At 36.9% G+C, this 18901-nt stretch overlaps 1 long non-coding RNA gene across 6 annotated transcripts in view; it reads right to left on the bottom strand.

Moving 5' to 3' along the window:
- Positions 1-18193, bottom strand: part of LOC143676176 (uncharacterized) — a 101182-nt gene extending 82989 nt beyond the window's left edge. For all 6 annotated transcript variants that reach the window (XR_013171897.1, XR_013171889.1, XR_013171891.1 and 3 more), the window contains exons 1-3: positions 18078-18193; positions 17579-17649; positions 213-344 (exon numbers count right to left, since the gene is read on the bottom strand). This is a non-coding gene — a long non-coding RNA (uncharacterized LOC143676176). The remainder of the gene's footprint in view (positions 1-212; positions 345-17578; positions 17650-18077) is intronic.
- Positions 18194-18901: the final 708 nt, after the last annotated feature.

Raw genomic sequence — 18901 nt, 5'->3', positions numbered from 1 at the left:
TCATAATGAAAAAGTAGTCTAGGACCTAAACTATAACTTGCTTGACGGCAGAGACTCTTACAGCTGGCGGAGGGAGAGCACCCACCTCGGGAGAGCACCCACCTCTCTCACCTCCCCAGCAAATCTCCATTTCTGCAACTTGGCAGCAGCTAGGATGAGCATGACCTCAAGATGGAACCTACAAAATTCTATCATGGAGGGGAAAGTCAAACCTGGGAGAAAACTTGGTTGGAAAATGGAGGAGCAGGTGAAGGAAACAGGTGCCTTCCTTTTCTGCTTTTCCTCAGAAGTCTCAGGTCCTGGGGTTCACACACTTCCACTCAGTTCTTTGTGGTGTCATGTCACTGCAAAGGAATCGAGTTTTAGAGAGCAAAGGCCCCTTCTCCCTCCCTCCCTTCCAACTCCCCACATATCCCGCCCAGCAATCCATTTATTTAAAAATACGTTCCTTTTTTTTCCCTTTCTAAAGCATTTAGGACCCACTGGGTCACCCAAGCAATTTGAGGAAACGGTTCTCGGTGCTAAAATGGGGAACAATGGCTTGCTTCAGCTTAAATAGAAAGAGTTGGAGCAAGATAAAAAGAAGTGATCCTTAACCCTCTAATCTTCAACCCCATCTCACAAATCCAATGTGATGTGAGAAACCACCTGGGAAAACCCCGCTGTTACCATGGAGACCGTGAAATCCTGAACTACTCTCAAAGCTGTCATCACTCTCATGCCTTTTTCCGAGGCCATGTATTTTTAAACTGATAATGTGAGGCTGGCACGGATCTTGGGCCCAGACAGCAGAGTTTTCTGTTTTGTTTTTCTTTTCTTTTTGTAAACGAAAGTGACCTTAGTTTAAATACATACCTAATGAGAAGCACGTACAACCCAAAGTCTCCCACCTGGATAAATAAGCTTTAGGCAGACAATAAAACCTTTTGCAGGTTATAAAACAGTTGGCAGCATTCTCACATATATTAACATTTCAAGGAAGAGTATCCCAATCCTGCCCTCTCTGCTGGCCTAGTGGGCTCCTACTCACAGGTGGCAGCCAGAATTTAAAGGCCGCTGAGTGCTGTGAGATTTCCCAGTGTGGGCCAATTACACAAACACCTGTGATCAATTATTTCTGCTGATCTACTGTTTGGGGAAAAAAAAGACCCCAAGTGCCTCATTTAGCCCTGGTAAGATGGCAGGGTGCATAATTGCACATTGGGCCGTTGCATAAATCAAGGAGGCACTCAGAGGCAAGGAACAGTGAATACCTGTTTTAATTATTCCTGCACTCATATGCAATGTAGTGTTTTTGTTTGTTTTCGCCATGTGCCCATCATCCCCTTTTCCTCAAGCAAAATATACATGGAAAAAAAAAATACAAACAAACTCATTTTAATCAGAATCGTCCAAAGAACTCCAAAATCTCAAGCTGGTATGCTGTGGTATAACAAGCACAGTCAGAAATCCCACTCGCTTAAGAAAGGAGAAATATACTTCATCCAGAAATAAAAACAACAACCAAGTGCTTCACCTGGGGGTCTCTCTGCATTTTAATCAAGCAAGAAAACCGATTTATTAATTCTGTTTGTTTTTATAACAGCCTCAAAGTAGATATTTGGTATCAATATAATAAGGACAATCTAATCAGAAAGGACAACTTGGCTTTGACCAGAAAATTCTTGTTAAATATTATCCCAAGAGAAACATGATTTATAAGAGCTTATTGGCAAAGATATTTTTAAGAATTTGATTTGAAAATTTTCCTATTATTGGTTGGAGAACTGTCTACTAAGGTCAATAATCCAACTCTAGCAGGGACAATAACTAAGATTGAATGTAGCATTAACAACTTGAAACATGGCCCCCTCCAAGATGTGTTTTATGGAGACATACAGCTATTATGATGTCATAAAGGCCTAATCTGCCCCCATTAGAGCAAATACCTCTTTATTGGAGAGGGGCATCACAGAGCTGTCACTGTAACTCCCACGGAGCTTGTTATAGCTGGGTTCCAATACATAGCTAGCTACCTGAATGTTTGCCAGTTAAAATCCTCAGAACTCAGAATGGGTAGGAATAAACAAATGCAAATTGACTGACAAAATCCTGGGCTCTGTTTTATAAATAGTTTGAACAGCAATTTTTTATGGCCAAGTTTAGCTCTCACCTGGTAAGAATTTAAAATTAAACTCTAGCTGGATCCTAACCTAAGTGGAGCATACACAATGGAGCTACTTAAGTGTCTCAAATTTGGCCCCCACTAAAAGCACTAAAGCTAAGAAGGTGAGGGACCTAGGGTTTCCTGTGCTGATTCCAGGCTTAGCTCGGGGGCACTGGCTAAGAGAAAGCACTCCCATCTCTCTGAGCTTCTCCTCCCATCTGTATTCTGAGGATAATGTCATTTACCTCCCCATTTGGGGGTTATTGGCTTAGATGAGTAAACACTTATAAAGCACGTGGAGATGCCCAGATGAAAGGTAGTTGTGGTAACATCATTCTAAGCAGGTGGTTTCCGAATATGCTCACTACCTTTAGTTGGAGGCGGGAATGTTGCCCAAACTCTCATTTATTAAAAAAATTTAAAAGTAAAGCAGGCGTGAAAGACTTCAGAAATAGAGAGTACGGACCTAGTGGCAGAAACAAGCGGACCTAAAAAAAAAAAAAAAAAGCATGTATATATGAAAATATTTTATATATTTTCAAATTGCACAGGAACTTCCAGAAATGCTGGTTGCTAAGTGGGAGGTGATACTCTAAAGTCAGCCACCAAGTAGATTCTTTAGAGAGGCAGGCCCTTGTCCTGACAGATTGGAGAGTAGGATGGAAAATCACAGTACACACTCTAGCCATGCTTTTTGAAAATGAACAAAATCTAATACAGAAATACTTCCTAATGAATGTTTGTAATGTCACAATAACCTGCTAATTATAGCAAATAAAAGCCTTCCATCAACAATCCAAAAGTCATTCTCTAAAGGAGGTAATCAGTGATATATATATATATATACATATACATTTAATAATAGCTTGAAGGTTGTGAAGTCTTTTCAGCGCTTACTAATATTCTTTCCTCAATTGGAAGCTTTTAAGGATTAAGGCTCAACAATTTTAATTAATTCAGACTTTTATGTTTTTGAAAAAGGGAAATATTTCCATACACATTAGAAAGTCTGTCTTAAGCTTGCCCTTTATTTCTTTCATTCTTCCTAATTTCAGAATAGCATTTTAAATATCTGCTACATAACTCTATATAAGAGATTTCTAAAATGGAATTCATGTCTCAATTAACAATTTAACCAAGGTTTAGAAAATGGTTGAAATGGAGTAAAAATGAAGAATTCAGAGGGATGCAGAGAAATGTATTCTCTCTATGCAAACAATTGAATGTTTTCCCTAGCTAACAGTAATCTACTTATGGTGTCCTATACAACCTTATTTCTGTTTCTATGGCTGGCAATTGTGGCAGAAATGTATACATTTCAGACAAGATTAAAATATGAAATTACGATAACATTATCTTCACATACACAGGCTCTCATTTCCTGTAGCTATAAACACTTTGCTATTTAAATCATGTTTACAGTTCACTAGCCTATAGCTTCCTCCTAATTTGCACTTGATTCCTTACCAAATAGGCATTTAAAAAGGACTGAGCATAACCCAAAGGCACAAGCAAAGGAAAATTGCAGAATCGCAAGTGGGAATATCAATTTGGGAAATGTAGACCTTCCTTTTAAAGGTAGAACCGTAGAAATCACATGGATAGGAAATAACAGATTCTTGAGCATAAAATAGACTTGTGAGAAGCTAATTGGTACAGATTTTATAATGCCCAAAATAAAACATGGGGAAAATATCATGAGCATACTGTAATGCATACAATCTTGACACTTGTGATAAAATACTTAAAGTGTACATTGGAAGGTTGGAGCTTGTCTTTAATGTTTAATTCCTTAAATTATTTCAAACAGCTAGCCATATTTGTGGCATCACATTGAACTGGGTGTTGAAACAAAAATAGACCCTATTTTTCAAAGAACTTATATTCCCGAAGGTGGATCTGATGGGCGGTGAAGTAGAAAAATTTCATTTTACAGTTGCAGAAATGAGGGCCAAAACAGATGAGGAATTTGGCCAAACAACCCCCTTGTTAAAGGCAGAGATTCAGAGTCTTCTACAGCCTCTCTGAGAAAGAGTAGAGGCTGCTATTTTGCAATTATCACAAATGATTGTTTATCACTTCAGGAGTTTGAAGGAGGCATATGGAAAGATTACATTCCAAAGGCTTGATCACTAAAAATGCTGTGGTTGAAAACTGTAATTACCACTCTCTCCCAGAATCCCATGGCACCTTCTCTGGAATTATTTGCATAAACTCATTGCCTGTGGCATTTCCTAAGAACAACTGTCCCTGCCCTAACAGTGTCATACAATGAAAAAAATCTTAGGTTAAGATGTTTTAGCATAAGCTTTTGCTCCCCGAAGTCAGAGTCCCTGTAGCCTTAGAAAAGTACAGTCTTGTTTCTCTATACCTGGTACAGAGAATTATATTATATTTTATTATAAATAACACAAAGTACTGCAGGAGTATATGAGGGAGGGTCCATAAAGTTAGTCAGTTTCAATCAGAAGTTGATTAGGTGACAATGGATCCCAAAGAGTGGAATTTACTTTGTTAGGAACCAAAAAGAAGAGGAACCTGGGAGATGAGTTTCCAAAAGCCTTGGGTTTGCTGTCAGAATTTGAATTCCACTGTATGTTGTGAGGGTCAAATGAAATAATGGGCTGATGTCAGTGATCATTACAACTTTCATAAAACCATATAACCATCAGCAGTAGGGTTTGGAGAAAGGACAAAGAAAAGTAAAGACTTTGGAGGACCTAGAAAGAATTGTTCAGTGGGTTCAACCAGTATAGCAAAAAAAAGTGGAACCATGTAATACTATGTCCATTAAACACACTTAAACTGTTTATTCCCCACCTCTAAAGTCACTTACATCATCCACTTGAAGAGATTCTAAGTGTTGGACAGAAGCAGTCCAGTGAGAAAAAACCAAGCTATTAGGAGGCAGGGGATCAGTAGGAAAACATGTCCCCCCTTTAAACATGTGTAGGTGTTAGCAAAGACTGATCAAACCCCAGGGAGACAATCTTTTAGGTAGAGCCTGTTTTTCCAGGGTTTACCATCTTGCCTTATTTAGGAAATGCCTAGTAGCTTTTACTTTATTCTCTTCTCTGAATGAGCTATCTCCTAAACGTGATGCTAGCCCATTTTATTGCAACATTTTGTTCCAAGTCACACACACACACACATACACACACAGTATTCAAACTGACTTTTCTTAGGCTATCCCCTCCCATTTGGAAAGAAAACATTAATTCTTTATATTAATTTTCCTTATAGTAATAATTGTTTGCTTAAAAATCAAATTGCCTCCTACTTTCCTGTCTCATCAGCAAGGGATATCTAACTCACCTGCCAAATTTACCCCAACTTGAATCTTCACTCACCTTTCCATGGGAACCTCTTAAATGCCCTTAGTGTATTTAAAATCAATGATGTACGCACATATATTACTACTAAGTAAAGCGCATGATCGTTTCCTGAGAAAGTACTGACTCAAGTGTTGATCCAATCAAGCACAGGCAAGCAACAATGCAATCATAAGCACTTTCAATGGCAATATTATATGATTTTTTTTTAAAAAAAGGGTGGCAGGAATCCCTAAATACTCAATGAGTTGGACTTAAAGGAAGAATAATCTCATTAAAGCTTTCTTAACTCCCCTGACTGTGGCATATAATAAATGATCCCAAATGTACACTGCAATCTTTGAATAAGATTTCTCTTGCAACAATTTTTACCTTGCTGAGAATTCATGGCAGGTTTTTCAGGTTCCTTGGCTCAATGTCCTAATTACAAACTTTATGCAAAAACAGTGGCAAGTTGCAACAGGTAATGAAATTACTGGCAAAACCCTGGCACACTTTTTCTGACTGATGTTTGAAGGAAACTAAGGAGCAGCTGACAGCAAATGTTTTGACACGTCCTTAATGTTTAGAGTGTGAAGTGACCATCTCTTTATCAACAGGCACCTTACACACAGCCTGATGATGCTAACTTTAAAGGGTAAATGGATGCAATCATTTGCTCTTCTTTTTTTTCCTATTCTGTTGATCACTGCTTCAGGTTTTGCTGCCTCAGAGAAAAGAGTTCTCCTGTATACACATCGGGAGATGTTTTCTGGTTGGGGATCTTCGTGCAAAGATAAACTTGTCCTTGATTTTCTCTCCTGTCCTTAAAGGAATGGAGCTGACATACAGCTTTTCCCAAAAGACACGGGTAAAGAATAAAGACAATTTACCCCAGACCACCATTGAATTTTCATCATTTCACCCCACATTTACTCCTTTTGGAATCTAACAACTATTCCAAATTAATTTCCATGTTTTGCCTCTAATTTTATTATTAGAACATTTTCATTTATTCATTAATTCTATTGAGCACTTACGGTGTGCCAGGCATTGTTAGAAGTGGTGAAGACACATTGGTGAATTAAACAACAAAAAACAACGTTCTCTCTTTTTTAAAATTTATTTTTCTTTTTTATTTATTCATTTTTGTTTATTTATTTATTATTATTTTTAAAACATAACAACATATAAACAGGAACATTCTTAGCATATGAGCATTCCATTCTTGGTATATAATCAATATCTCACAATATCATCACATAGTTGTTATATTCATCATCATGATCATTTCTTAGAACATTTACACCAATTCAGAAAAATAAATAAAAAGAAAAATCTCATACATACATACCCTTACGCCTCCCTCTCAGTGATTCCCTCTCATTCCATCTACCCAAAATATTTTAGCTTTTCTTTCCCCTATTTTTTTCTATACCCCTTACCCCTCCCTTTCATTGATCGCTAGCATTTCAATTTACTAAATTTATTTCAACATTATTTACTTATTTTTAATCCATTAACATTAACATTTTAACATTCTTTACTTATTTTTAATCCATATGATTTACACATCTATCTATACCGTAACTAAAAGGAGCATCAGACACAAGGTTTTCACAATCACACAGTCACATTGCGAAAGCTGTATCACTATACAATCAACTTCAAGAAACATGGCTACTGGAACACAGCTCTACATTTTCAGGCACTTCCTTCCAGCCTCTCCAATTTACATTAACTAAAAAGGTGATATCTATATAATGTATAAGAATAATCTCTAGGGTAACCTCTTGACTCTTTGAAATCTCTCAGCCATTGATATTTTATCTCATTTCTCTCTTTCCCCTTTTGGTGGAGAAGGTTTTCTCAATCCCTTGATGCTGAGTCCCAGCTCATTCTAGGGTTTTTGTCCTACATTTCCAGGAAGGTTCACGCCCCTGGGAGTCACATCCCACATGGAGAGGGGGAGGGCAGTGAGTTTGCTTGTTATATTGGCTGGGAGAGAAAGGCCACATCTGAGTAACAAAATAAGTTCTCTGGGGATGACTCTTAGGCCTAGTTTTAAGTACGCTTAGTCTATCCTTTGCGGGGATAAGTTTCATATGAACAAATCCCAAAATTGAGGGCTCAGCCTATTGCTTTGGTTGTCCCCATTGCTTTTGAGAATATCAGAAATTCTCCACATGGGGAAGTTGAATTTCCCCCCTTTCTCACCATTCCCCTAAGGGAATTGGCCAATACTTTTTTATTCGCTGTTCAAATCACTCTGGGATTTATCGAGGCATCACTCTGGACAAACATACAAAATCTCATGCCCTACACAAGTTCCATGTACTTATGGTGTTCAATTAAACTGTCCGTATAAATTATATTAGGAAATGTACTTGTCAAATATAAATTTTGTACCAAAAAACATTTTTTTTAACTTTCACCTCACCCATAAGTTACGGTTTTTTTTCAACACCCTACAATATTGACATTCCTTGTTCTTCCTCATGCAAAAGCAGTTTTAATTTGTACATTTAGTCACTATCATTGTGTACTCTTAGGCATTCCTAGATTATACCACCTCAGTCTTTATTGTGTATCTTTCCTTCTGATTTCATTTGTGCCCCCAGCCTTCCTTCCTCTATCATTCTCACATTAAGCTTCATTCGGTGTTCTAACATTATTATATTACAGTTAGGTAGTATTGTGCTATCCATTTCTGAATTTTTACGATCAGTCCTATTGCACAATCTGTATCCCTTCAGCTCCAATTACCCAATATGTATCCTATTTCTATCTCCTGATGGTCTCTGTTCTTAACTGAAATTCTCTAAGTTCATTCACTAAGGTTAGTTCATGTCAGTGAGACCACATAGTATTTGTCCTTTTGTTTCTGGCTAATCTCACTCAGCATAATGTCCTCAAGGTCCATCCATGTTGTTACATATTTCATAACTTTATTCTGTCTTACAGCTACATAATATTCCATCATATGTATATACCACAGCTTATTTTAGCCGCTCATCTGTTGATGGACATTTTGGCTGTTTCCATTTCTTGGCTATTGAAATAATGCTGCCTTAAACATTGGTATGCAAAATTCTGTTTGTGTCCTTGCCCTCATGTCCTCTGAATAGATACCTAGCAATGGTATTGCTGGATCATATGGCAATTCTATACTTAGTTTCCTGAGGAACCACCAAACTGCCTTCCACAGCAGTTGTACCATTTTATATTCCCACCAACAGTGGATAAGTGTGCCTCTTTCTCCACATCCTCTCCAGCACTTGTCCTTTTCTGTTTTATTTATAATGGCCATTCTGATGGATATGAGGTGATTTCTCATTGTGGTTTTGATTTGCGTTTTCCTAAAAGCCAAGGAAGTTGAGCATCTTTTCATGTGCCTTTTGGCCGTTCATATTTCCTCTTCTGAAAAGTATCTGTTCATGTCTTTTGCCCATTTTGTAATTGGGTTGTTTGTCTTTTTGTTGTTGAGTTGAACAATCTCTTTGTATATTCTGGATACTAGACCTTTATCTGATATATTGTTTACCAATATTGTCTCCCATTGTGTAGGCTGTCTTTTTGCTTTCTTGACAAAGTTCTTTGATGCACAAAAGTGTTTAATTTTGAGGAGTTCCCATTTATTTATTTATTTCTTCAATGCTCATGCTTTGGGTGTAAGATCTAGGAAACTACCCCCTAATATAAGATTTATAAGATATTTCCCTACATTTTCTTCTAAAGTTTTATGGTCCTAGATCTAATGGTTAGGTCTTTGATCCATTTTTAGCTAATTTTTGTATAGGGTGTGAGATATGGATCCTCTTTCATTTTTTTCAAGAGCATACCCAGTTCTCCAGGCACCATTTATTGAAGAGACTGTTCTGTCCCAGGTGAGTTGGCTTGACTGCGTTATCAAAGGTCAATTGTCCATAGATAAGAAGGTCTATATTTGAACACTCTATTCAATTCCATTGGTCAGTATGTCTATCTTTATGTCAGTACCATGCTGTTTTGACCACTGTAGCTTTGTAATAGGGCTTAAAGTCAGGTAGTGTAAGACCTGCAACTTCATTTTTCTTTCTCAGGATTATTTTTAGCTATTCAGGACACCCTGCCCTTCCAGATAAAAATCAATATTCTCTTGAGCTTATGTTCTAGAAGGAAAGTCACATGAAGTCAGATGACAGTTTAAGGTTACAGCAGAATGAGTAACTGAGTGAAGGGATGAATAAAGGAGCGGATTAACTCTGTTTTCATTATTGAGACTACAAAAATAGAAACATGGTGAGAGTATTTAGGAATTTGTTTTTTAATACGATATGTATACTGCAGTACAGGAAATGAAATATTTTATCACCCTCTTTTCTATATTTATATTTTCAAGTCACAAAATTCCTAAGTGAGATTTCAAAAATGAAAGCACAGTCTATTCAGTTTGAGTAATTTCAGTGCATTCTATAATCAACAAGTTTAGAAGGACAAAACTTATATTTGCTTGATCAGTAGGCAGTTTGTCCCATTGAATTAGTAATTTTGATATAGCCATAATTCCTCACTGTTCCTTCAGGTTATAATTTGGACTAAACAGTGACTCTCAACGTTGGCTACAAGTTAAAATCACTAGGGAGCTTTGAAAGGAATGAGGCCTTGGTCCTATCTCCAGACATTCTGATTTAATTGGTCTGGAGTGAGGTCTGGGCATTGGGATATTTAAATCCTCCCCAGGTAATTCTAATGCACCGTCAAGATTGAGAACCACTGCTTTAGAAAACTCTAATTAATACATCTGCTTTCCCAGTAGGACTCTGAGCTTCATGTTTTGCTCATCTTTTCAAATACCCAAGAGTTGATGAATGTCAGGCTGATGAGTGTGGATAGCTATCCAATTCAATTCCTGAGAGCCTATGATAATGGGGTAACATTTATTTATAAGGCATAATCCAAACTCAAAATATTTGCAATTTTCTTTTTAGGGGGTGAGTATAGAGGGTTGAAGTGCAGAGGGTGATATATATATATTTCGAAAGAGAGAGGAAGGGAGGGAGGGAGAGAGAGAGAGAGTTCAACTAGACAATTTGGAATTTATCTTCAAAATGAGAACTGCTATTTGTGGGAATGCCTGTTATGTGTTTACAGGTTTACACTGATTTCGTTTATTTATTACCACAGTCCTATAAGGCTGCTATCCTCATAATACAAAAGAGTCACCTAAAACGTGGTAACTGTCCCACAGTCACACAGCCAGTGATGACAGAGCTGTGGGTTGACCTTGGGTCTATGTTACTACAAGGTCTGCTGTCTTTCAGTCATAAGAAATACTCACTGTATATTGGTAAATACAGTACCATTTTGTACAGTACAATACAAAAATAGGTTGAAGAACACAGTCATACACAAAACATAAATTTACCCATCTTCATTGGCTGATTTTTTTTTTAACAAGTCTTTTGGAAAATATGTTCCTATACTAACTGTAATCCAACAGGATGAAGTCAGAATTAATCTTCTGCCTTGATCCTAAGTGACCCATTAAAATAAGTAAGAAGCAACCTCCCAAACCAGACACTCAACATTCTTTTTAATGTGACTTTGTTCCTTGCTCCACAATTTGGTTGCTAAACCTATCTTGCTTTATTCAATTCTCTAATCCAGTTCTTCTCCTTTAACCATGTGCCAGGATTTTATAAGCGCTTACCATGTGGCCCCAAGACTGTGCCAATTCACAGTCTTCCCCAGCCAGTCACTTCTTCATGTGGACAATAATGTTATTTAAAACATCTGTGAAATTGAGCATGCTGCTATTTTTCAGGCTTGTGGATGCTTTTCATCACATTCCCCATAAAATACCAACTTCTCAGCAATTCTTATCTGTCATGAAAATATTACGAACCTTAATCTTCCTTTCTTGATCTAATTCTATAGGTTATATAGTCATCTCCACTGAATTTGCTCAGTTTTATCTTTGACTGAACAGCACTCTTTTCTACTTCTGAACCTTCAAACATTCAGTGGAATACTAGCAGACTAGGCCCTTACCTTTAACCAAGTAACTCCTAGAAGCCTATTTCTTAAGTAAGACTTTCTTGAGCTTCTTGAAAAAGACACAATGTCTTACACCAACATACAAATCCCATAAATTACCCTCCACTCGCTAATCTCCAATGGAGCTGGTCTTCAGCATGATGCCATAATAATGGATTATCAATATATGTTTTTGTTACTATGTTCAGTTGTCAATAAGATCTGTGCATGAATGTGACCTCTGCCTCTGATTCTAATGCTTAGAGCAGAAGCTCAAACCCTGCCCCCAACCCTCACCAAGATTTTCATGCTTGGTGTAAAACTGGGATACCAGTTAGAGGTCCAGCAGCTAGCAGAATTCTACCCAGATAATTCAATTGAGAGAGCATATGAAAAAACTATTTCCAGGCATGTTGGTAGGATTAAGAGCACCAATGAGATATTAAGACAACTAGAGACAAGAATTAGTAGGAAGACCTAAGTGAACAAGGAAAAGCAATGTTGGACCCAGAGTTCAGTGGGAATGTGAGTCCTGGAGGAGGGGTCACCTGATAGAGCTACCACTATGTGTGGACTTCTCTACTGCCTGAGACCTGATCCATGGAGAGAGCAGGAAGAGATGCCACGTTCCCTCCCTATCCCATCCTTCTGTCATCTGCCAGTGACTCTCACGGGCCAAACCCAACAGGAAACCAGCCAGCAAAGGAGCCACGTAATACTATGTTCTTAAGAGTCAGCCTCCAGGGAACAGGATCAGAAAAGGGATCTTGGAGAATGGGTAAGGAAATAGCAGGGATGGGACAAAGGGAGAAGAACCAATACAATGGATTTGCAACTGGCAGAGTGTTAGGCAATAGAGAAAATAACTCATTTGACTTTCTTTTAACTCACCTATAACCTGCTGGGATCATAGGAAATTATGTAAATTTCCTACTAGAATGCCTACTGGAAGGCATTGACTTGTGTGGTTTTATTCACCATTGTATCTTTATCACCCCTGACAACGCCTAGACATTGAAAGTGGTCAGTAAATAACTAAATTTAACACTTAACATTTCATTTCCTCAAAAAGCATCTGTCAAGTATTTCGTGAAAGTTTGGTGAAGAAACAACTAGCCAAGCTGAGACTTTGTGACAAAACATGAGTCAATAGTTTGTCCTTGCTTTTACACTTCCATGGAGTCAGAAGTAGTCAAAGATGACTGAAATTTAAAAATGCTACACCTATAAATGGATTTTGACCATATGTTGATACTAAAAGGCTACTCTGAGATTGGGAGTTAATTCCTCTCTTCTCTGGCTCTGTATGTTCTCTAGCTTCCATATCCTGATTATTTCCCAAATACAAAATTATGATGCTCATTAAATCCCAAACCTCCTGCATATATGGAACCTGTGGGCAAAATATCTATTTAGAGTTTGAGAATCATTGGATCTTTTTTTTTTTTTTGCATGGGCAGGCACTGGGAATTGAACCCAGGTCTCCAGCATGGCAGGGAAGAACTCTGCCTGCTGAGCCACCATGGCCCACCCTGGTTGGATTTTAACAAATATTTTTTCAAGGCCAGCTAATAAACATCATAAATACATGTTAGCTTTAATTATTACTAAACATTTTAAGGTGCTGTCACTAAGTTCCTAATTAAACCTTTACCTCCCTTCCATACCAAGCCTGTCATTTACTATTTTGTCAAGTATTCATTGCTAAAAGTAAATAGAATGTCTCTCATATTATAAAGTATATAACTTAGGCATGCATTATGTTTCTTGTTTATTATCTGTCTCCATCACCACCACCTCCTCACTCCCTCTGATAGAATATTAAGCTAGAGAAGGACAGGAATTTTTGCCCTACTTTATTTAATAAGGTATTCCAAGGAACTAGAACAGTGCCTGACTCATAATAGGCAAGCAGTAAATAGTTGTTACACAGATGAAAGAATTCAGTATCTACTCTGAGACACTGTCCCAAACGTGACAGATACTACAGTGAAACCACACAGCTTCTACCTTTTAAAATCTTGACAGTAGGGGAGAACAAGTGTTTGATTCTGAGTTATCTGTAGTTCCTATGAGAAGAGAGAGAGTGGAGGAGAGAAGTCAGAAGAGAAGAAAAAACAAGAAATTTGCAAGGAAAGAAAGAAATGCTATTTCATTATTTATGTAAATGTTTTGAACACCCTGCATGTTGCATTATTCACTAGCTATTCCTGCAGTGTCAATTCCTTGCGGCCTATAGTCAACAGATGTTTGGCATTGTCAGTAACTCCGAGGCACGCTCCATGTGCAGTCCCGACTATCACATACCAGTCACATCTCTGTTACTTCTATTGTTTCCTCTCTCCAAATCCTCTTCCCCACCCCTACTTCCTTCTTACCTAGCGAGCTCCTACTCATTCCTCAAAACCAGCTCAACCATCCTTTCCAAAAAGAAAGCCTCCATGCTCATTGGCCATAACAAAACTGTCCTGTTCCTATGGTTGATAATAATAATAATAGCTTACTGTACACTGTTTTCATTTATTTCTCTCTGCTGACCACTTGAAATATAGAAACTGAGACCCAGGAAAGTTAGGGTCACCAAGTTAGCCAATGTCCACTCTACTGTTCTTTGCACGTATCTACTTAGCCCATTGAATTCTGAGGGATGAGGTGAAGAACCATGTCACTGATTGCTTTGTGTCTTCTGTTCCCAGTAGAGTGCTGGACACATAGAAGATGCTTAATACCTCTTTATTTGACACTTTGGTAATTATGCTCTTGGACTCCTAGATATTTTCCCTCTTTGGACTCCTCCACCTCTGAGCTATCCATTAAATTACTTAAATTACTTAAAATGGCAAAGTTTTCCATGATATTGGCATTTGAAGGGCCTCAAGTTGAGAATTTAAAGCTTAACTTGAAAGGAATGGTAGAATTTTAGGTTAGTGCCCACCCTCATAGCTCGTTTAGGAGGAGGAAGTCTAATCCCTCAGTTTACACATAGAGTTTAGTTGCTTCCTTACACCTGCCATAATTCAGCGGCATGAGAGTATTGACTAGTATCCTCCAGTTATAGGCAACTAGTTTATTCTGCCTTCCCCATCCACAGCATTTGAATCTAAGTAGATGTGAGGCAGGTAATGTAAATCTCTGTTGCAGCTCTCTCAGGAGTTGAGGGCTAAAAGAGTTCAAGTTCAGGAGGAAAGATAATGCTAATGAGAAATATGGCAACCGTTCTAAGGCCTTGTGTTCCTTATCTCAAACACTATGGACAATACAGAAAAAAAAAATTTACTTTCAATAACAATATAAACAATACAGAAAAAAAAATTTACTTTCAATAACAATATAAACAATATAAACAGCAGCCACAAAACAACAATAATAAAAGCCAACTTTTGCAAGGCATTGTTCTAAGTTCTTAACATATATCCATTCAACCAATCCTCCCAATAACCCTAACCCCATTTTACAGATAGAGAAATTGAAGAACAGAAAGACTATGTGATTTATTGAAGGTAACACAGCTAGTAGCAAATAATAATAATATTAATAATAGCAGCATTAATAATAATAATGATAATCAAAAGATGAAAAAGAAAACTCCTTTCACCTTCCCCCACCTCTCCACCCCCTCACAAATTAAATAATAGGAATAAAAGTACAAAGGTAATAATGTAAGGTTAAAGTTTACACATATTATAGAAATAGATCATAGAACAGTATATTTTAAGCACTGATGTTTATTAGAGCTAGAAAATTTGGAAGAATAAGTAGAACAGGGTCATAATCCTGTCAGTTAAAATTTTGACAGTTTACTCTTTATGGATATTTTTAAATTTTTAGACTGCATTAAAATATTTGTCTTGATTACTGGGTTGTTGGCACTGCTTGAAATTTCATACCTGAGGCAAATATGCCTCCTCCCAATCTGAATAACCAGGCACAGGTGAAATGAATTTAGATTGTGTCGTATTGGGAAGAATATTCCAAATGGGGTGGCCAGTTGACCATGCAGCAGATTCACAGAATATAGAATGAGGACATAATTACTTGGGATGACTGACCCAGAAAGATCAAAATCCCAAAGGATAAGTGCTAGAGTGGCAAGCTAATGACCTCTTGGACTATTCTTGCCTTGACTTCCTACAATTCTAAGAATCTGTTTTCTTTCTTCACAGCTGAAAGTGCAGGAAAGAAAGTGATCTCTAAGTGAAATTGAAAGTCCCCTGGGATCAAAAAGTAAATGCAAAAAAACCTCAGCTCTAAAGGAAGAATTTAAAATCACAGTTTTGAGAAATTAAGTATTAAGGTTAAGCATAACCCTGTGGGTCAACAGTGCTAAACCAAAGTTTCTAATGCTTTCTTTTATAAGTTCTTACAATACTTAGTGGGAAGAATTCTAATTTGGTCCACTAAAAGTTCATAAAAGGAGATCTCTCTCTTATTATAAACAACTCAAATAACATTTTAATATTGACCTAAATATTTTAAACGTAAATTTATTTCAGGAACTTAATTTTTATACCTCCTGAAAATCTGACTCAAAACTATACTTGTTTTATTTGTCAGTGTTCATTTTATTTAAAAGAAATGCTTATTAAACAAAGTTCATAAAAATAGAAAAGGTGGGGTGATTTTTATTTTTTTACATTGTATCTATTTTGTGATTGGTTAATGAAGATTGGTGTTACAGTGGCAGATGGGTACTTCACCTGAGAAAAGAAGGACTGAATTAAATATTTTCTGGGTTCTAGAGAATGCTAAAATCATCTCACCCTGGAGAAAAGTGGTTATATTATACTATTTAATGGTTGAAATTACTGGGCCACATTTTTCTAACTTATGAAATAAAATTTTGTTCAAATCAGATAACCTCCCCAATTCTGCAAAACAAGAGTCTGAGGCTCCAGGATGGATGATTACCTTCAAAAATAACTCCAGTTCAAGGGGAGAAATTGACATCCTGGGAAAGAAGGGCCAACTTTCTGTGACAAAAGTGTTGTCCAGAATTGGGGATAGGGAGAAAGTGAGACTCCAAAGGACCCTCAATCTTCTCAACATTATCTATACTACATGTGTAACTCATATTACTGTGTACTTTCAGTAGCCTTGGAGAAAAATAAATATTCTTCTTTTTTTAAGGAGCTATATAAATGTATATATTAAAAGTATTTTTGGGCTTTCACTTCTAGTTAAGATATAAAAAGTTGTAAGAAGGCATCAGACCATCCTAACAGTGAGAAATAGCTCGAGAAGCTAAAAAGCCATAGGTATTTTAAACCACTAGAGTCGAGGACCCAGAAATACCTAAATGAACTAAATTCCAGAAAGTGACAAACCCATTCCCAAAGGGAAGTGACGCAAGCTGTTTTCATCCCTGGTGAAGTGTTGAGATAAGGAGCAATTAACCATAGATGTGAATAAAGAGAACCCAGCTGAAGTTTTCACAAGTGTGGGCTGCCATGTTGGATTGGCTTCCCAAGGAACCCAGCTACAGAGGGAGGTTCCATCCACCACCCGGGTCTCTACCTGAGCCCTTCTACACAGCAATAAACAAGAACGAGCTACTGAAACAGGCAGCAGCATGGATGATTCTCATAAACATCATGTTATGCAAAAGAAGGTCGGCATAAGGAATGCTGAAAGTGATTTTTAGGGGGATTGACTGGAAAAAGATACAAAGGAACTTTCTGGCATGATAGAAACATTCTATGTATCATTTTGAGAGATGGTGGCACAGGTCATAGTTATATGGCGTTCTATTGTAAGCAAACTATACTTCAGTAAAAACGAAGTGTCTGGGCATCCTGGCAAATGAATATTGCAAATATGTTTTTCAAATTCTTTTAAAGTAATTTATTAAACTGCTTTTGAATTGTATGATCTTATAACTTAATTGAATTTGAAACATTTTGTCCTTAATAGAGTGGAAGAAGATAGAAAACTTTTACTTACAGGGATTTGTTTTATTCTTTGTAAAAATGGCATGTATTAAGGGTTTGATGGAAAATCTGCATTTTCCAGATCTATTATAAAAATTTTACTTTCATATTGATATCTCAGTTTTACCCTTTAATAAAATATGAAAATATTTGAAAAGTTCCATCACAGCAGTTACCTTTTTGTTTGTAACTTTGCCTCAGCCACTATACTTAAACTCATCATTCTCCTTCTTCCATAAATATAAGCCTGGTAAAAGAAGAGAGCAAATGTTCAAAGAACTGTCAAATAAGTTATGCATTAAGAAGTAAAGATGTGTTTGTATTCAAACTTTAGTTTTATGATTTTGAGTCACTAAGGATCCGTAATTTAATAAGAAACATACCAGTTAAGACAGCAAGCTGTTGGAAGAGGAGTGAATAAACACATTAAGCAATGCAACAAAGAAATAGAACATGGAGATTCCTAAACCATAAGACACTGAATTTGAATTTCACGTGGGAAGGACTTTGCCAGGGAGATTTTTTAAATTCAGTATGTCATTTTAATTAAATTATAACTCTGAATTAGACATAAATCAACCAAACCCAATTTGGTTTCATTTTTAACACAAAGATCCTATCATCTTTAGCATTTCATTCAAAGCTAATTAAATATGGATTTATAGCTCACAGTACCTTGAAACATAGACGGACTTCCAGAACTTGCTGACCCATTAAAAAAGGAACTATTTTGAGTTTAATAACTGAATGTCCGACATTGACCACACCACTCTGCTTCTAAAAGCTAAATGTCTTTTCTGGGTGTGTAAACAAGTCTCATAAAACCCTCATTGTTTTCTGTCCTTAGTAACAGTGTAAATTCACCACACACTGAAAGTCTCTGTTTGCTGCCAACACTATTTCAACACAATGGCTCCTGTTCTCTCACTTTCCAGACCCTTCCTTTCTTGGCATTCTTATTCTTCTGAGCATAAGCAAAGTAAATATACACACTATTTCCTTATTCGGATCGTCTTTTTCCCTCTGTCCCCAGCAAAAATGTGCTGTTGAGGATTTTTGATTCTGCTTGTGGCTTGGTAAATGCATTTTAGCTGAGTTTATTGCATGCCTTGAAAACCAAAATGCCAGCTTAGTCTCATAATCACTATAACGTGTTCTCTGAAGGTACACTGCTGTCCTTAGCTGATGATTTAACTCTTTCAGGTTGGAGAGAAGAACCACGCCAAATAAAGATGTCAGCTTACTTCTTCCCAAATCAAAGATAAACCATTCATTACATGGAAAAAATGCCATCCTACAAGTAATGAGTTCAGGCAGAGAAGAGATACTATTATTCAATAACTAATGGAAAGTAAAAGCAATGAAATTTTTGAAACAAAAAAAAAACCCTTAGTGTATTGTTGGAAGGGAAATGACAGCTTTGAAACATAGAGGATTGTCTATATAACAACATAGTAACATATTGTTATATAATATGTCTATATAACAATAAACATAGA

The sequence above is a fragment of the Tamandua tetradactyla genome, chromosome 1 (genome assembly GCF_023851605.1).
Source record: "Tamandua tetradactyla isolate mTamTet1 chromosome 1, mTamTet1.pri, whole genome shotgun sequence".
In the NCBI taxonomy this organism is placed as follows: domain Eukaryota; kingdom Metazoa; phylum Chordata; class Mammalia; order Pilosa; family Myrmecophagidae; genus Tamandua; species Tamandua tetradactyla.
Note: the sequence above shows the minus strand (reverse complement) of the source record. Positions and strands in the feature narration are given on the sequence as shown.